The following is a 17122-nucleotide window of genomic DNA, read 5'->3' as shown; positions in this document are numbered from 1 at the left end:
GGTGCTCCCTATCTCCTTTCCCCCACAATCCCACTGCAGAGGGCGTGACCCCTGGGAGGAGGGGTGCTCCCTCCTTTCTTCTGGGGTCATGGTCTCATGAAGGCTCTTGGGGGCTTTTTGCGGAAAAGCGTCCGTGCCAATCTAGACGCGCTTTTCCGCAAAAAAGCCCTGATCGCCATTTTCGCGATTGGGGCTTTTTTGCGCAAAACAAATCTGAGCTGTCTACACTGGCCCTTTTGCGCAAAAGTTTTGCACAAAAGGACTTTTGCCTGAACGGGAGCAGAATAGTATTTCCGCAAGAAGCACTGATTTCTTACAGTAGGAAGTCAGTGCTTTTGCGGAAATTCAAGCAGCCAGTGTAGACAGCTGGCAAGTTTTTCCGGAAAAGCGGCTGATTTTCCGGAAAAACTGGCCAGTCTAGACACAGCCGATGAGTCCTGAGCTCATTCTGCAGCCCACACTGCACCGTCCCGTCAGGCACACGGAGCCCAGGCTCAGCACAAACCTCCCAGCCTCGCCCGGAAGAACAGGCTCGGCCTGGCACACCAGCTCCCGCTCGGGGCGCTGCACAAGGATATTCCAAGCCACCCTTGTGGTTCTAAATGTACAGCCCATGTATGGGCATTGCTGTGCCAGCTGTGTGCGAGGCATGAAACCAAATACGTCTCTATGGCCAGAGACAGTCCCTTCAAAATCCCACCTGTCCTGCAAGGGAAATCGGAGTCTGCAGGAGGAATTCAGCTGGAGAAATGATTTCCTGGAAAAGGCAGGGAGACTTTTAAAGGGGAAGGGCTGCGTATAGACTAGGGAAGGCATAAGAACCAAGACATCACTGCTTGTCCCCGCTCCTTCCCCCCTCCTGGGGCAAGCTGCAGGCTCTGTCTGCAGGAGCCATGGAAGAGCCCGATGGGCAGAGGTAACAGGATGATCCAGGACCCTTAGGGGAGTGAGAACTCAGGTGTGTGTCTCGCCCGCCAGGTGACGCTCCCAGGGCATGTGTGAGGCGAGATTTGCTGGAGCAGCGTAGTCCCAGGGCTGGGCGGTGGCTGGCTAGACAGGCCCAAGTGCCTCTCAGCCCCCTGGCTGTGCAGCTGGTAGTTCCCACAGCTGCTCCAGAGGGGGTCTTTGCACTGGTAAGGGAAGCCCGAGCAGCCCACCTCTGGGCAGGGTGGGTGGGACTGTGGGTCCTCTCCAGCACTGCAGCTCCCAATGCCCGGGAACTGCAGGGTTGCTGGTGGATCACCACAGGCACCTGGATTTACCTCCCACCCAGCTGTCTGACTGCCAGAGCCAGGACTCAGCCAGCGTGGGGCCGGGAGTCTGTCGGTACCGCAGCTGACTGGTCAGCCAAGCGGCAGTCTGACCCAGCGCGATCTTACTGAACCCGTCTCGGTTGAAAACTGCTCTCTGGAGCTCAATCGTCAAGAGCCCGGCTCCGACACTGCCAGCTCTCTGCAGTGGTGAGTGAGCCCGAGCGGCGTGGGAGGGGCCCGCAGAGGCTGCATTGTCTGGATGAGCTGAGAGCTTTGCCACCTCCCCGGGGCGTGGGCCCAGGGTCTCCTGGCGTGCAGGGCCTCTGAACGGCGCCAGTGAATCCCTGTTCTGCCTGGCTTTCTTGGGGGGAGGCCTCACTAAGGCCACCCCAGGATCATTCCCACAACAGCAAAGGCTCCATGGGGTAGCAGCTTCTTCCCCCATTGAGAGGGGAGCGGGGGGGGCGTGGTAACTGGGGCGAGCAAGGACCAACCCCTGCCTGTAGTGCCAGAGACAGCCACACAGGTGGAGCCCGATAGGGAGCAGGTGAGTCACCGCCCCAGAGGGCCATTAATAGGAATGATAAATAGCATTGCATGGAAGTGTGTTATCCCCATCGTCACTCTTCCAGGCAGTGACTCATTCACCGCTCACCGCGGGAGCCCGCAAACACTGTCAGTTGCTGTGAGCGATCTCCACACGACAAATCGACTCCACGCAGTCACCGGAGAAACGTCAGTCTGGCAGGCTCCTCGCGAGGAAACCTCGTCCCGCCCCCAGTGCTGAGGCAGGATTAAGTGCGGCTAGACCATGTCTGACAGGAGCTTGTCCAACCCCTTTTTAATCACCAAGACAAGGAGTCCGCAACCTCCCTAGGGAACCTGTCCCACAGCTTCACCATCCTCAGAGTCGGAAAGATTTTCCAGCCTGAATCTCCCTTGCTGTAACCTCGGCTGATTCCTTACGGTCCCATTTGCAACACACTTCTACATATTTGAACAGTTTCAGGTCCCCCCTCAGCCCCTTTTCTTTTGACTTCACATGCCCAATTCTTTCAGCTTTTCCTCAGAGGTCAGGGTTTCTGCTGCTCTCCTCTGGATTCTCTAACTCAGTGGCGCTGAACCATTCCAGGCTCCTGCACCTCTTTCCAGAGTGGGAATTGACTTGCATCGTCCCAAGTTTCACCTCGCTTAAAAAGACTTGCTTCCAAAACCAGATATAAAAACAAAAAAGTGTCACAGCACCCTGGCTAAAAAATGGCTGACTTCTCATTTTGATCATATAATTATAAAATAAATCAATTGGAATATAAATATTGTCCTTACATATCCGTGTAGAGTAATAAATAGAGCAATATAAACCAGTCAGTGTATGACATCTTAGTTGGTACTGACTTCACTAGAGCTTTTTATGTAGCCTGGTGTAAAATTAGGCAAATCTCTACGGGTACAACTACACAGCAGCATTATTTCGGAACGGACGTTATTCCGAAATACCATAGTGCGCGTCTATACTACAAGCCTTTATTTCAAAATAATGTCAAGCTGGAGGGCTTCTTGCTGCAGCTCATGTTCGCAGTGCTCTTCCTTCGACTTCCTGCTGTGTAGACAGCAGCAAAAGCGAAATTAAGCTATTTCAACTTAAGTTACGCAATTGAAGCTGCGGAGCTTAATTCGACTTTAGCCCTGCTGTGTAGATGTGCCCTCCGGAAAGGGGTACAGGAGCTTGGAATGGTTCAGCGCCACTGAGTTAGAGAATCCAGAGGAGAGCAGCAGAAACCCTGACCTCTGAGGAAAAGCTGAAAGAATTGGGCATGTGAAGTCAAGAGAAAAGGGGCTGAGGGGGGACCTGAAACTGTTCAAATACGTAGAAGGGTGTTACAAAGGGGACCGTAAGGAATGATCCCTGTGTAGCACCAGGGGTAAATGTACCCCAGGTTGAGAACTGCTGTTCTAAATTTATCCACATCCTTCTTCAAGTGTGGTGTCGAGTGACAGTGCTCCAGCTGAGGCCTCGCCAGCGCCAAGCCGAGAAAAAAATGGCTCCCGTGTCTTTCACGTGACCCTCCAGTTGATAGACCCCAGAGTGACATTTGTCTTTTTGGCAGCTGTAGCGCATTGTTGGCTCATACTCAATTTGTGATCGCCTGTAAGCCCCAGCTCCTTTGCAGCTGTGCTATCAGCTCGCCAGCCATTCCCCGTTTTGATGCTGTGCAGTTGATATTTCTCCCCCTAAATATACTACTTTGCACTGTTCTTTAGTGAGCTGTATCTTATTCATTTCAGACCAACCCTTCACCTCATGGAGACCATGTTGAATTCTAATCCTGTCTTCCAAAGTGCCTGCGCCCCTCCTAGCTTGATGGCATCTGCACCTTTTATAAGCATGTTCTCCACTCCATCACCCAAGTTGTTTGTGAAAAGATTGAATAGCATTGGGCCCAAGACAGACGCCAGTGGGGCCTCACATGGTACGTCCTCCCTCTTCGGCAGCAAACTGCTCAGGGCCTCTCTCTAAGCATGAGTTTTCAATAAGTTGTGCGCCCCTCCTTAGTAAGTAATGAGCCCTATTCAGAGGCATGTGCATGAAGGCCAGCAGCCTGTTCACCTCTGGGAATCGAACCACGGACTCTTAAGAACAGGCACTTCTATAACTTGAAGCTAGTCCTGCCATTTGGCACTGGACCTGGCTCTTATCTTCTATGGGTCAGCACAAAAGGGAGATGTGTAACACACAGAACAGTAGGTGGCAAAAGCAGGGGGCCAGGAAATATGTTCATGGTGGAGATTGCAAATTAAACTCTCAAGAGCAGATGATACAAAATTTAAGGCTGACCCCATAACCTTAACTCTGCCCCTCTGCCCTACAACGCAGCATTTAATGAGGTGCTCATGTACTATTTGTTCATATTATATTTGATTGTTGATCTGCTGTATTTCCCATCTGAGATGCTTTGCCTGTTCTCCATTCTCCTGCAACTCCTGCCGCTTTTGAGGAGCCATAGCAGCCATGTGAATTAGCACTGGGAGTTTGTGGGAACGTGGTGTTGTGCAGCTGCAGGTGAAACAGAACCCGAGCGAGATGCTAGGGACTCAATTGCCAAACGGGGTGAGGTTTGTGATCGTCTTTTCTAGACAAACACCACAAAAATAATCGCCAACAATTCAACTGTTCCTTCTTGAACAGCAAGAAATCGAGGATTTCAGGATGGGCCTGATTTTCATGTACACTAAGGCCACTTTATCCGACACTAACCATAGAGATGGGCCCTACAGCGAGTGAGCAGAGCAGCACAAATAAGGTTCAGGCCTCCCATTCCATCACTGAAGAATGAGACAGAAGGAAAAATTCAGGGCCTCCATAACACATCTTCCATTCCCCAGCGAGGCCAGGGACAGACAGACACACCCGCACTGAGATACAGTGCCCAGATGAAGGCACTGGGTGGGGTGGGGCTGAGCCCCATAGATCAGCTCAGGTGAAAGGAGCTCCCAAGACCGAGCCAAGTTCAGGAGCTGCCAACCTGCAGCAGCTGCTGCATCTTCCCTAGCCCGTGTGTTTGCATCGAGAGAATGGCACTGCCCTGCCACCGGAAGACTTTTGCTCTCGATGTCTCAATATCGAGACTTGGCAGGTTCCCAAGCCAAGCGAACTCCCAGCCCAGATTCATCCTATCAGAGCTCTGACACCAAGGTCACCCTGGCTGATTTACAGGCAGGGTCACCACAGCCCTGCACAGGCGCTGGCGAAATGAAAACCACCCCCAGAAGAGAGCTGCAGGTGAAACAAGCCGAGACTGTTCACGGGGACATTGATGTCTGAGTCATCCTGTCACCCGGCGCTGCCATGCTGCGAGGGAACAGGATGACAGACCGTTGTCCTGTCTCCCAGCAAAGTGACAGTGGGTGTGCGGGGAGTGCGGCAAGAGGCCAGGGCAGTGCGAAGCATTGCTGTTACATTGCCATTCACCTCCGTTACAGCTCTGTGCCCATGCCTCCGGGATCCGTGTCCCAGGCCTGCTGGGCTCCTTTCTCCTGCGGAGGGAGCAGAGCTTTTGTCCATTGCCACTCAGCTAGGAGGCACCAGACAGCACAGCACAAATATAGACACTAGCTCTCTCTGGCTGACTGCACAGGCAGAGCTCGGGAAAACGCTTGCTGTCACTCGTGGTGCAGGGGTTTTGAATAAAGCTGAAGGCATCATCAGCAAACTTGACTCTTTTCTGCTTTCATTTCTCTGGCTGAATCATTCCTGAATGCAGAGCACAGAAAGACAAAGCTACGTATCTTACAGTCCCTGGAGGGTCTTTCAGATGTGTGGTCCCTCTGTGTATTCTCTGTGCATATGCAGGCACTCCATGCACCCGGATCTGAGGGTGCGTGCAAGCAGTGCCCACTGGTGCACACGAGTACCCTTGCTATGTTTCTAACTGAGAGAATAAAGGGGAGCAGACTGCCTCTCCAGTTCCTTCACTACTGCCAACCCTAAAGATCCAAAGTAGAGTGGAATAAGGATGTGAGCAACTAGTCGATTGGTCGCTTCCCTCCTCCCGCTTGCTGCCTCTATCAGAAAGAGGCAGTAAGGCAGGGGAAAGAGGAGGGGGTGCTTCAAAGTGGCAGCACCATGTGGAGCCAGAACTCGGGCTCCATGCAGCACTCCCCAGCTGGCCTGGGCTGCATGTGGCATTTCAAAGCAGTAGCCCCAGCTGACCCTGGGCTCTATTTGGCACTGCCGCTTTGAAACGCCGCGGGGAGCACGGGGCCCCGTGCTCCCGCAGCGCTTTCACCTTTGAAGTGGAGCTTATGGCTACACTTTCAAAGGCAGAAGCGCCCTTATCGACTGATGCAAATTGCATCGACTATTTGATTAGCCAAATAATCGCAATTTTACATCCCTAGAGTGGAAGGAGGGTGGGTTGCAGAATACAGGCAGGGGCCAAACACTTTGAAGAACCTCCACTAACTAAACAAGTAACTGTTCTTTTGGACGGCTGATCCCGGTGTGTACCGCGGGGGAGGGCCGCGGGAGGAACAAGCGGGCAGCAGAGGCACTTTCCTAAAGGACACATCAGAGGCGGTGTCTGCACTAAAGCAGAACGTCCCATAAGTGTGTGGACGGAAATTCATGTAGCTGCCCCACCAGTGCCAGTCGCTCGTCTGGAAGCAATGCCGACGAAGCTGCTTGTTCTCCTGTGGATGAGCCCCTTGCCACGAGGGAGAGGAGGATGCGACAACTCGTGGAGCAGGGTCCAGTCTGAGCGCCACTCGGGCTACGTCTGGACTGCGTGCCTCTTGCCAAAGAGCATCAGAGCAGCGATCTGCTTTTTCGACAGAGAGCGTCCACACTGACTGGACGCTCTCTCGCATGTAGCTGTGATTGCTATGGACGAAGTGGCCACCAGGGCACCTGGGCTTTTTCCTCTGCCCCATCCACATGCACCTTTTTGTAAGAGAGCTCTTTCGGGAGAGGGCTTCTAGAACGAGCTTTACCACTGTCGGAAAAACCCCTCTGCTCTTTCGATTTTTTTCGAAAGAACGCGATTGCAGTGTGGACGTAAGTGAAGTTTTTTTGGAAAAACTCTGCAGTGTAGACATTCCCCCAGAGACCAGCTTGGCCTGGCTATGGTAAGAAACAGCCTGGGTGATCTTCAGATTCTGTCTCTTACACGCAGGAGGGGAGCGCAGGCGGCACGTCAAAGAGTGAATCTCCTCTCCTCCTCAGATGAGGGTCTCTTCGGAAGGAACCCAGGCAGGTGGACTGGCTGGTCTATGTGCAATGCCAATACTGCCTTAGGGGTGAATTTCAGATGAAGTCGCTATAGAACGGGGGTGGGAAACCTTTTTTGGGTCAGGGTCACTGACCCACAGAAGAATCAGTCGAGGGCCACACACAAGAGAGAAGCAAAGAAAAAAACCAACTCTCGCTGACGCCACGCCAGGCCGCCTCACTCCCCACATTCCTCTCGCACACGGGTGCACGGGGACACAGGACTGTAGATTTTGTGGGGCTCTCTAGGCTCTGGGGCCAAAAATGGGAGAGGGCTGCTGGGAGGTGGGCTTGGGGTCTGGGCGCATGGGAGGGTGCAGGAGTGGCGCAGGGATTGGAGGTGAGGGGTCTGGGTGAGAGTGCAGGTGTGTTGTCTGGGGGTGGGTGGTCTGAGCTGGAGGTAGAGTACAGGAGCAAAGGGAGGGGTCTGGGCAGGACGGGTGCAGGAGCAGGCTGGGGATGGGAGGGCTAGGTGGGAGGCAGGAGTGGGCTGGAAGTGGGGGGATCTGGGCAGGAGGGTGCAAGAGGTGGATGGGAGGTGCAGGGCCTGGTGATGGGGGCAGCACTTACCAGGCACAGCTGCCTGGGGACACACATGGCTCTGTGTCCCCTGCCACTCCCCAGGCACCGCCCCCTGTGTCCCCTGCCACTCCCCAGGCACCGCCCCATGTCCCCTGCCACTCCCCAGGCACCGCCCCCTGCTGCTCCTATTGTCCACGATTATGGCCAATCATAGAGGCAAGGGAAAAGCCTCCAGGCAGTGCCAGGAGGAGGAGGGGCAGCATGCGGATCCGCTTCCTTCCCCCACCAGGTAGAGCCTATGGATTGGATCCATCCCTGGGCTTGCCTGACTCTGGAGTGCAAGGCTCTTCCCCCCCCCCCCCCACCTCCCACCCCCCTCCGCAGCGGGGAGCTGGCACTGGTGCTCCAGCCCTGCAGGGAGGACTGTGGGGGGGCCACAGGGCTGGAGCGCCAGCACTGGCTCTCCAATGCTGGGTGGGAGCCCTGAGCCTCTGGGGTTGGATCTGGGTAAGTCAGGGGCCACGTCCAGCCCTGGGCTGTAGGTTCCCCCACTCCCCTGGTTATAGAACACAGAGTGCGGCAGATCCGCCATTGGGGCCCCGAGCTACCCCCCCTTTGCCATGGCCACAAAGAATGCAAGTCCCACTGCTCAGCGAGCGACCCGGCACGCAGCGGGCGGCTGGACAGGAGGCGCTCGGGGTGCAGAAAGCTCCAGGGTCAGGTCGCAGTGAGGTGTAAGCTTCTTACTGGTGGGAACGGCTTGATTAGGCCTTCAAGAGCCGTTCGGTGCCTTGGAGAGAACGGAGGCAAAGCCCAGGCGTTCGGAGCGGAAAAGGACAGCCCGGAATGCGGGAGACTCACGTCTCTGCTGTGTCCGTCTGGCTGAGGAGCATTTCCTGATGGATCCTGTCTGCTCGTTTTAAGGATGCTTTGTGCAGCTTCTCAGCAGAAACATCCTGAGGCGGGGCCCATCCCAAAAAGCCATGAGACGCAAGGCTCCAGGATTAAGATGCCAGGCCAGGCCCTGCCCTGCTTCTGGGTTAAGGGGTCAGGAAAGGGCAGGGAGCTGGTTGGAGGGTGAGATGACAGTAGAAATGATTCAGGGCCAATAAGGGATGATCAGGACAACTCCTGGCCTGGCCTGTTAAATCTCCTGTCAGACCCAAGGCAGAGGTAGCAAGGGAGGAAAGACGTCGCTCCATGTCCTGACCGGGGGAGAGGGAGAACATCGCCCTGAGAGCACAGGCCTTGAGCACCTCTGGGACAGCAGATGTTGCATTTCCCGTTTGTCTGGGAGGTGAACAGAGAGAATCATCCAATCCCAGGGCTGGGAGAGCCTCCACTGGTGGCTCAGCTCCTCCTGAGAAAGAAAAAAGGGTCCAGGCCCAGCAGTGGTACCGGCAGTTTTAAAGGAGGATGGTGCAGCTGGCAGACGGACAAGGGGGCTGCTTCTGCCATCGGTAACAATCCCTGTCCTTTGGAGACGGGGCGGAGGGACATGTCCCACATGGTGAACAGGCTCACAGGCAGCTGTCCTCTGGTCACCTCTATGCATCAGCCCAGAGCAAGAAACTGAGCTGGTACAATATGCACCAGCCGCACATGGGGGAAGAGAGAGGGGCTGAGGGGTCCAGGGAGGCATGAAGAGGACTCTGTGATTCGTATCTCACATTGGGAACAAGCTTCTGCTCCACTGGGCACGAGCCCCCGCGACCAGCCTGCCACCCTTAGCCCTGCCCGTCAGGAGAGGCGCCGAACACAGCGGTGCAAAGCCAGCTCTGAGCTCCAGTCTCCTTTTCACTGCAGCGTATTCAAATGATCAGTGGAAAACAGACAGCCTGGCGCCCCAGGCCACGGCCGGCGGATTCTGCAAGTGGTGTAGCAAGAGATCAGCTCCCAAGGATGTCTGCAGGCGTTACCATTGCCAAATACAGCCATACAGTTAGTGCCAGCCCGCAGCTGCCTGTGCTATTACAGCCGTATTACACACTGGCGGTCCCAGGCAGGGTGTGTCAGCCATGGCCGGTGGCACGCAGCCACGGTGGGAATCTCCCGTTGCTCCAGGGCTGCCTTAGGTAAAGGAGGGGTAAGCGCTCCAGCCTCATGCTGGTCCATGCTGCCCTTTCCTAGAAGTGACTCTGGGGTAGAGGGGTCTCGGAGAAGCCCATTTCCTACCTGCGGCTTGGGCTAATGGTTCCAGGTGCTGCCAAGAGGTGGCTAGCGAATGACAGAGGAATAGGAACCTGTCCTGGGAATGCAGCTACCTCTGGGGTGGAACGCGGCAGCTGCTTCAGCATCCACAGAGAAGCCAGTTTGGAGCAGGGAGTGGAGATCAATGCCATGTCAAATGGGAAGGGCAGAGGGAACAGAGGCTGGAGCAATACTACTGTGATACGGGAGACAGTTTGAGAGCAGCCCTTCCAAACGGGGCCACGGGATCTACAGCCAACGCAAGGTCCCGGGCTTCTAGTGCAACACTACAGCCCCGTTAGCTGCAGAACCTGCTTTGATCATGCTTGGTCACTACTTTCAGTGCGGAGTGTTGCGACCCTACAAACCGAGCACGCCCAGCTCCGCGCCTGCCCGTACAGACCCACGGCGGCAGCTCCTGAGCGAGAGCGAAGCACCGCTAACGATTCACCTGCCCACTGCCTGCAGCCCGACCCAGCTCTCTCCTGCCACGCCTGTGGGATCTGATGGGGCCCAGGCCCGGAGAAAGGGCGGCTGCCCCACTGGCACACAATAACCCCTCTTCACACAGCCAGCGAGGGAAAGCAGCGGCTCAGTGGGGAGCTTGCCGGCTGTCACGGGCCCGCTGCTGACGGTGACGGCCCCGCAGCGCCTATCGACGGCCAGTGAGCCATCACGGCCTGCAACGGGCGCCGCCCCGCGGTGACACGCGTGTCCTGTTGCATTAGCTCCGGCCAGACAGCGGTGACTGAGGCATGAAGGAACTGAGGGGAGGCTGTGGATCCGGCAGCGGGGGGATCTAAATGGGTTCTGTGCAAGGACGAGGCGCATGCGGCTCATGCTGGCACCGGGCTCCCCTGTGTGCCTGCCACGTCAGCGCCTGCAGCTGAGGGGAGGAGGCAGAAAGGGAGCTGGGTCACTGGTGCAGTCTGAGGTAAGGAAGGACCTACGTGAAATGCCCTGGGGGAGGGGAGCACAAGCTATCCTTACCACGCCAGGCCACGGCACACTGGTCCCCTCCATGGAGCGAGGCAGAAGTGATTCATGGTAGCACTCGGCAGGTTCATCACCCCACCAACATTTTAATTGCTAAATGGGGTGCCCACGTGTCCCTCCCTGCATCCTTCCCCACAGGCTACTGCAGCAAGGGCAGCTCCACATGTGACACTGGGTGTCAGACATCCCCGTCCTGGCCACACAAGAGATGTGACACACCGGCAGGGATCTGAGCCTCCCCTCAGTTTCTTGCTCTGGGGTGATGTATAGAGGACAGCTGCCCTTGAGCCTGTTCATCATGTGGGACACGTCCCTGTGGTGGATCCTCTGCAGTCAGCCTGGGTGTTTCTTTCCTAGATCTGCTCTAGTTCAGTCAGGGATGAATGCAGGGCCCCACCCAGCTCTGAGGCAGAACGCGGTGTGATGCTGAGGCGCTCGCCTCAGGCCCACCGACGGGGGAGGCTGCCTGTCCTCACCTCACAAGAGCTTTCTGTGGCTCAGGACGCCGCTGATCCGACTCTGCTGTGGCCAAAGCCTGACACTTAGCTGCAGGTCACAAACATTCCTGAGCCGCGTGAGGAGCTTTCAGGTCGCACAGGGAGTTTGCTAGCCCATCAGACTGGGGGCGTGAGTGAGTTCTCTGCTCCCACCTGCGCTGTTCCCCATGACTACACACTCTTACCTACCTGCACAGCCACGAACCACCTGGGCGCCAACAGGGAACTTTCCCAGTGGACAGGTTATTCTGTAAGGGTGCATCTAAACTACATGGCTCCATCGACGGAGCCATGTAGATTTGTTTGTTTGGCAAAGGGAAATGAAGCTGCGATTTAAATAATCGCGGTTTCATTTAAATTTAAATGGCTGCCCCGCTCTGCCGATCAGCTGTTTGTCGGCAGATCGGGACAGTCCGGACGCTCCCCTGCCGACATGAAAGCCCTTTATCGACCTCCCCGGTAAACCTCATCCTACGAGGCATAACGGGGAGGTCGATAAAGGGCTTTCAGGTCGGCACGGAAGCGTCCAGACTAGCGCGCTGAGCTGACAAACAGCTGATCAGCTGTTTGTCGGCTCAGCGCGGCAGCCATTTAAATTTAAATGAAGCTGCGATTATTTAAATCGCGGCTTCATTTCCCTTTGCCGATCAGCCTAATCTACATGGCTCCATCGATGGAGCCATGTAGTTTAGACACACCCTAAGAGTGCATCTACACAGCACCCTCAACTCGCAATAAGATACACTATTTGTGCTACGCAAATTGCGTAGTTAGAAACTATTTCAAAATAGCTTATTTTGAAATGTGGCGCATCTACAGATAACACACTATTTCAAGCCATCCCTTATCCCTTGTGCAATAACAAGGAGCTTGTGTAGATGTGGGGTAGCTATTTTGGGATACCTCCGGTATCCCGAAATAGCCGTGCAATGTAGATGTACCCTAACTGTCTCTGGTGCAGCTTCCTCCACTTGCCTCTGAAGCATGCACTCCAGGGCCACTGCAAGCGCCAAGCTGAGCTCTGCCCTGACCCAATGGGGCAGCTCCAGAGCTGCCTTGGACATGCCCGAGTCCCGTAGGTGGCTTTGGGGCTCCCCGCTGTAACTGCGATGATTCTGTAGACTGAGGAGTGGTCCCAAGAGGAAGGAGTGATAGGGCCCACCCCAGAAAGAGAGGGCAGGCAGTCATGGTTCCCCAGGAAGCCAGACCATGAGCCCCAAGCTGAGAACCCATGGAGGGGTAAGGTGTGACCCACACCTGGGGGTCCCCCTCTGTGGGCTGGCCCACAGAAGAGGTGTATGAGCTGGCTACAGCTAGCAGATGTCGTCATTTCTCTGGCAGCAGGGGATCTTGGTTTCAGAGTGAGGGATCCCAGGTTCAGGGCCTGCTGACGGGACTTGTCCCAGCTGAGGATTTTCTGTACCACAGGGCGTGTCGCATGTCAGATGGGACATGTGAGTAAATCAGGCCTGGTGGGGTGGAGACAAGACAGATGCCCCGGAGAGCAGAAGGGAAGACTCCAGCAGAAGACTGGCAGACACTGGGGAGGAGCCCAGGAGGGGAGCCGACAGCCTGAGACAGGTGAGGAAGATGGTTGTTTGGGACGTAGAGTGCTGCAAGGGATGGACATTTCCTTTAATGACTTAGCCGGAGGCCAGCCCACCACAGCAAGGTCAAACCAGACAGGGAGGGGGGAAGGAGGGACAGCGGCCAGCCCGCACCGGAGCAGGCAGCACCTCTACGCTCGGTAAAGCTTCCACTCAGGGCGCGATTGGGCGAAGGGCAGTGTCTCTTGTACGGATTCTGTGTGCGCTCACCCAGCGGAGGGAACCTCGGGGAGCTGTTTTCACTGGGGCCTGAAGCCAGTAGCGACTGCGCCTCCTTCCCAACCCCCCCCATCCGCGGGGAGACGTGACTAGGGCACCTACAACACTGCTTTGGAAATAACACTTAGGATCAGACAGGAAAAATAAGCTCACTCCCGGAAGGTTAAGGGCTCCCATTACTTCCCCAGCGCCCGGGTCCCAAGCGCTCCTGTGTGCTTGGTGTATCAGCTCCAGTACCCCCAGATGACGGGGGGCGGAGGCGGAGGGGCCATGGAACGAACCCAGAGAACGCAGTCCCGGCCTCCCTCCGGCTCAGGCTGCTCTCGCAAAGGGCTGCTAAGGATCATCCCGATTTCAAGGGGGCCAGACACTCCACAGTCATGCTCCTCCTTAATGCCAGCTTGTTCCTTTTGACTTTGTTCAATTACCGAGCAGTTAAATCCCCAGCACACCAAGAAAGTCTGTTGCCATGGAGTGTCTGAAACGCCGGCACCCCTCTTGTCATCTGTGACCTCACGCAACCCGTTGTCAAGGCAGCAGCGAGGGGGAGGTCTTTAAAAGGAGGCCTGCCCCCTTCTGAATGCTCCCATGGCACAGAAGCATTGTCCCCTGGCTGCTTGTGAAACCCGGGGAGGGGGGGAATTTCAGAGCCACCCCTGGCAGAGCTCATGTTGTTGGAGAGGTGTCCCTTGTGACATCATCGGTAAACCACCCATGGCTGATGTAGAAGAGCAAGGCTCAAGAAAATAGCCCCCTTGGAGTTGAGAGACCTGGGGAAAGGGCTATTCCCAGCTCTGCCACTAACTCACTGCTCAGCCTTGGTCATGTCACTGGGATCCTTAGTGCTCCTGTTTATGCTATCTGTGAGAGCGAGCCACGTAATCAGAGATGGGCCAAAGCAGAGGAATGGTGCTACCGAAGAGTACAGCCATGCCTTACTTCTCAACAGGCACAGTATGCAGTGTTGTCACTGGTCGCGCAATTACACAGCCTGGGCCGAAACCCAGCCATCCCACCCGGGCCGAAACAGCCGTCCCAGATTGTCTCCTGCTTTAAGATGGGGTTAGCCCTCAGGGTAAGCAATCTGATTAATCTGTAAGCCAAAGTTATACAACCTGCAGTCTGCTTAAAAGGGCAGCTTCCCCCACATTGCCTCTGGGCAGCGGAGGTGCCTGGCCTCATTTCTACACCGCTGATGCCCACGCAGCTGCCCTGCCTCCCGCAAGCTAAGCTCAAAGAGACTGGACAGCATCCCCACATGCATCTTCACGGCCAGCACCCCCTCCTCAGTCAGCCCTGGCACACTGCCATGCTGAAGCCTGCGCTTATGGTCCTGTTTCAAAAGCAAAGGCCAGGTCTCCTCCCCGTGCTGTGCCTGAGGCTATGTCTAGACTGCAGAGATTTTCCAGGAACAAGCGGGGGCAGGGCGTTCCTTCGGCGTCCTTTCGGCGAGAGGAAGAAGGGACATTTCGAAAGAGGAGGTTTGTGCAAAATTTGGCCCCACGTAGATGAGCCAAATTTCGGAAAAGCCTCTTCCAGGAAAAAAAGCAGAAAAAGATACACAAATTGTGGCTCGCAATGTGCGGATCTCTTTCTGAAAACCCCTGCAGCCCGGACGTAGCCGGAGACACAAGCCAACTTCCTCCACAGGCAGCAGGAACTCTGGGCAGGTTCTGACCAGGTCTGGATCAATATGCTCAGCCCATTCGGCACCACTGTACATGACGGGAGAGTGGGCTTCGTTAGCAAACCCCCTCCCCGGGCATGTTTGTTAACGAGGGCTGCTGAGCTACCAGCCAGGCAAGTGAGCTCTGAGGTGGGAAAAGGAGACGGAGAGGTCAGGCTGCTTGCTAAGCAAGGCTGGGCCTCTGCCAGGCAAGGTGGAGGAGCTGCCAGGCTGGATGCCGGTGCTGCCCTGGAACGAATTCAGGCTACTGCTCTGCTGCGAACTCTGCCCGGCGGCCTGGAGTCGTGCTAGGACATTCCACTCCTCCAGCGCCAGCCTCAGGAAAGGGAACCATGGAGCAGAGCGAACGCTGCCGGACGCTGCTACTAAAAAGTCAATTAAAGGCAGATCTGTGGTAGCTGAAGGCAGCTGCTGCCCTTTGGAGCCAGCTGCCGTTTTGCTAGCACAGGCAGCCCCCGGCTCCTGGCCGTGCACTGCTGCCCATTGTCACCCGAGAGCCTGGGCAGGGAAGGGCCTCTGGAAGCATCTGCTGATACAGCCTGTCCCTCGCAAGGCTCTCGGGGGGCCCTTTTCAGTGGTCTGCACCAGCCCAGAGTCAAGGCCAGCTTGAAGCTCTCCTTGAAAGGGCGGGCTTGTGCCCCTGTGAAACTCGGGCCAGCTCTGCCAGATGTCCTGCGTCGGACTCGAGTCAGGTCACTTACTCTGGCCAGCCAACGGGCTATTGTGGGAGACCTGACAGTGAGGTGGATAAGCACCACCTAGCATTGTTATTGTTGTTCATGGTTATTGGCTGGGCACTGGCCACACACATCAACTACATGGTGTCTGCGGACAGGCTCCTGGTCCACATCACCGCCCCAAGAGTGCTGGGTGACACCGCGCCCTTGGAAGCCAGCAGCGGCGTCCTTTATCCGCAGTACCTCATCTTGGGGGGCTGGAACGAGTGTGAGATTTTTCTGGGGCTCTTTCCCGTGGGTCCCCAACAGACAGACCAGGAAGTGGGAAGGTCTCGCAGGACCCAAGTGTTGCCAGTCCTCATTAAAGCTCCCAACTCCCTTGTTCTTGTTACCTGTCTCCCCATTGCCACCATTACGACCCTGTGTCTCAGCCTGCAAGCTCTTTGGGGCAGGGACACCCTCCTGGCAGGCACCAGGAGCCAGCCAAAGCTACTGTGCTACTGCAGTGAAGCTGTTCCTTTAGCCCTTGCCCAGTTCAGCAAGCTGCCTCAGCTGGTCCTTCTTCACTCACACAAGCTGCCCCCCTGGCTTTTAACCCCCTCGTCACCACCAGGGCTGCTCTACCAACCTGCCCCTAATGGCTACTGTAGAGCGGTTATGGCAGGTGCAAAAACTCATTGCTCTGGGCCCTGATTAATCCTGCTGCTGCCGCCAGCCAACCCAGCTTCTAGCTCCACCCAGTTGCTGAAACAACAACGTGTCAGTTTACTGCAGCCCTGGTGGTGTATAAATCCAGGCTGTGGAGCTGGCTCTGGCACAGGGAGGGTTTCCTTTGGGCTTCTTTCAGCGGGGCTGATCGTTAGCACTTGACTCACTGCAGCTCCTGCTGTGGCGTTACCCAGCTGCGAAAACTCCACCCTTGGAAACTGCCAAGCTGCACGACTCTCGGCAACTTTAACAGGCACGGGAAGGCTCAGTGGGTTGTCTGAGGTCATTCAGGGAGTCAGCGACAGAGCTGGGAAATGAACCCCAGATCCCTGAACTCCTGAGCTGTAACCACTAGGCCGCCCTCCCTTAGAGCAGGGTACAGAACCTAGCAGTTCTGACCTCCAGTCTCTTAGTCTAACTACAGGACCAGCAATTCTCACTGTACCTTGGTATAATTCTACAGTGTAACTTCCCATACAGACAAGTCCCAAAACAGTAGTGGCTAGCACAGTGCGGGGGCAACTCGGGGCCATTGGATGACCAGGGAACATCCCCTCCATGCTTCTGACCAGGACTTGGAACAATCAAAGAGACTGTTAACAGTCCTGACACAGTAGAGCTAGGTGGTGCCGGATTATCGGATATGCCAGAGAATCGGGAGGTACTCCGGCGGGGGGCAGTGACGGGTCTGCTGGGACCCGCACTGCATCCGTGGGGTGGGCAGGAAACAGCGCGGCGAGGGGCGAACCCTCTGCCGTTTTGCAGGAAGGCGGGGGAAGCCCCACGCCGCCACTGAGAGTTTCCGGGAGGAGAGCGGGCTCCCCACCCCCCAGACAGCAGTAGTTATCGCTGAGCAGGGGAGTGAGGGGCAGCACTGCGGGACCAACCCGGCAGCACCCCAGCTGCTCTGCTCTGCAGCTTCCCCAAGTCCGCCCCTCGTCAGTTTCAGCAGTGGCGGACTTGGGGCTGCGTCGCGGATCATCCAATTGTCCAGCTGCC

The 17122-nt window shown here is 56.1% G+C and overlaps 1 protein-coding gene across 3 annotated transcripts in view; it reads right to left on the bottom strand.

The window, feature by feature from the left end:
- The window catches only part of PTPRU (protein tyrosine phosphatase receptor type U), a 270209-nt gene that overhangs the window by 127045 nt on the left and 126042 nt on the right, over positions 1–17122 (bottom strand). The window lies entirely within an intron of this gene.

Source organism: Pelodiscus sinensis, chromosome 26, assembly GCF_052426305.1.
Source record: "Pelodiscus sinensis isolate ZL-2025 chromosome 26, ASM5242630v1, whole genome shotgun sequence".
NCBI classification, from domain to species: Eukaryota; Metazoa; Chordata; order Testudines; family Trionychidae; genus Pelodiscus; species Pelodiscus sinensis.
Note: the sequence above shows the minus strand (reverse complement) of the source record. Positions and strands in the feature narration are given on the sequence as shown.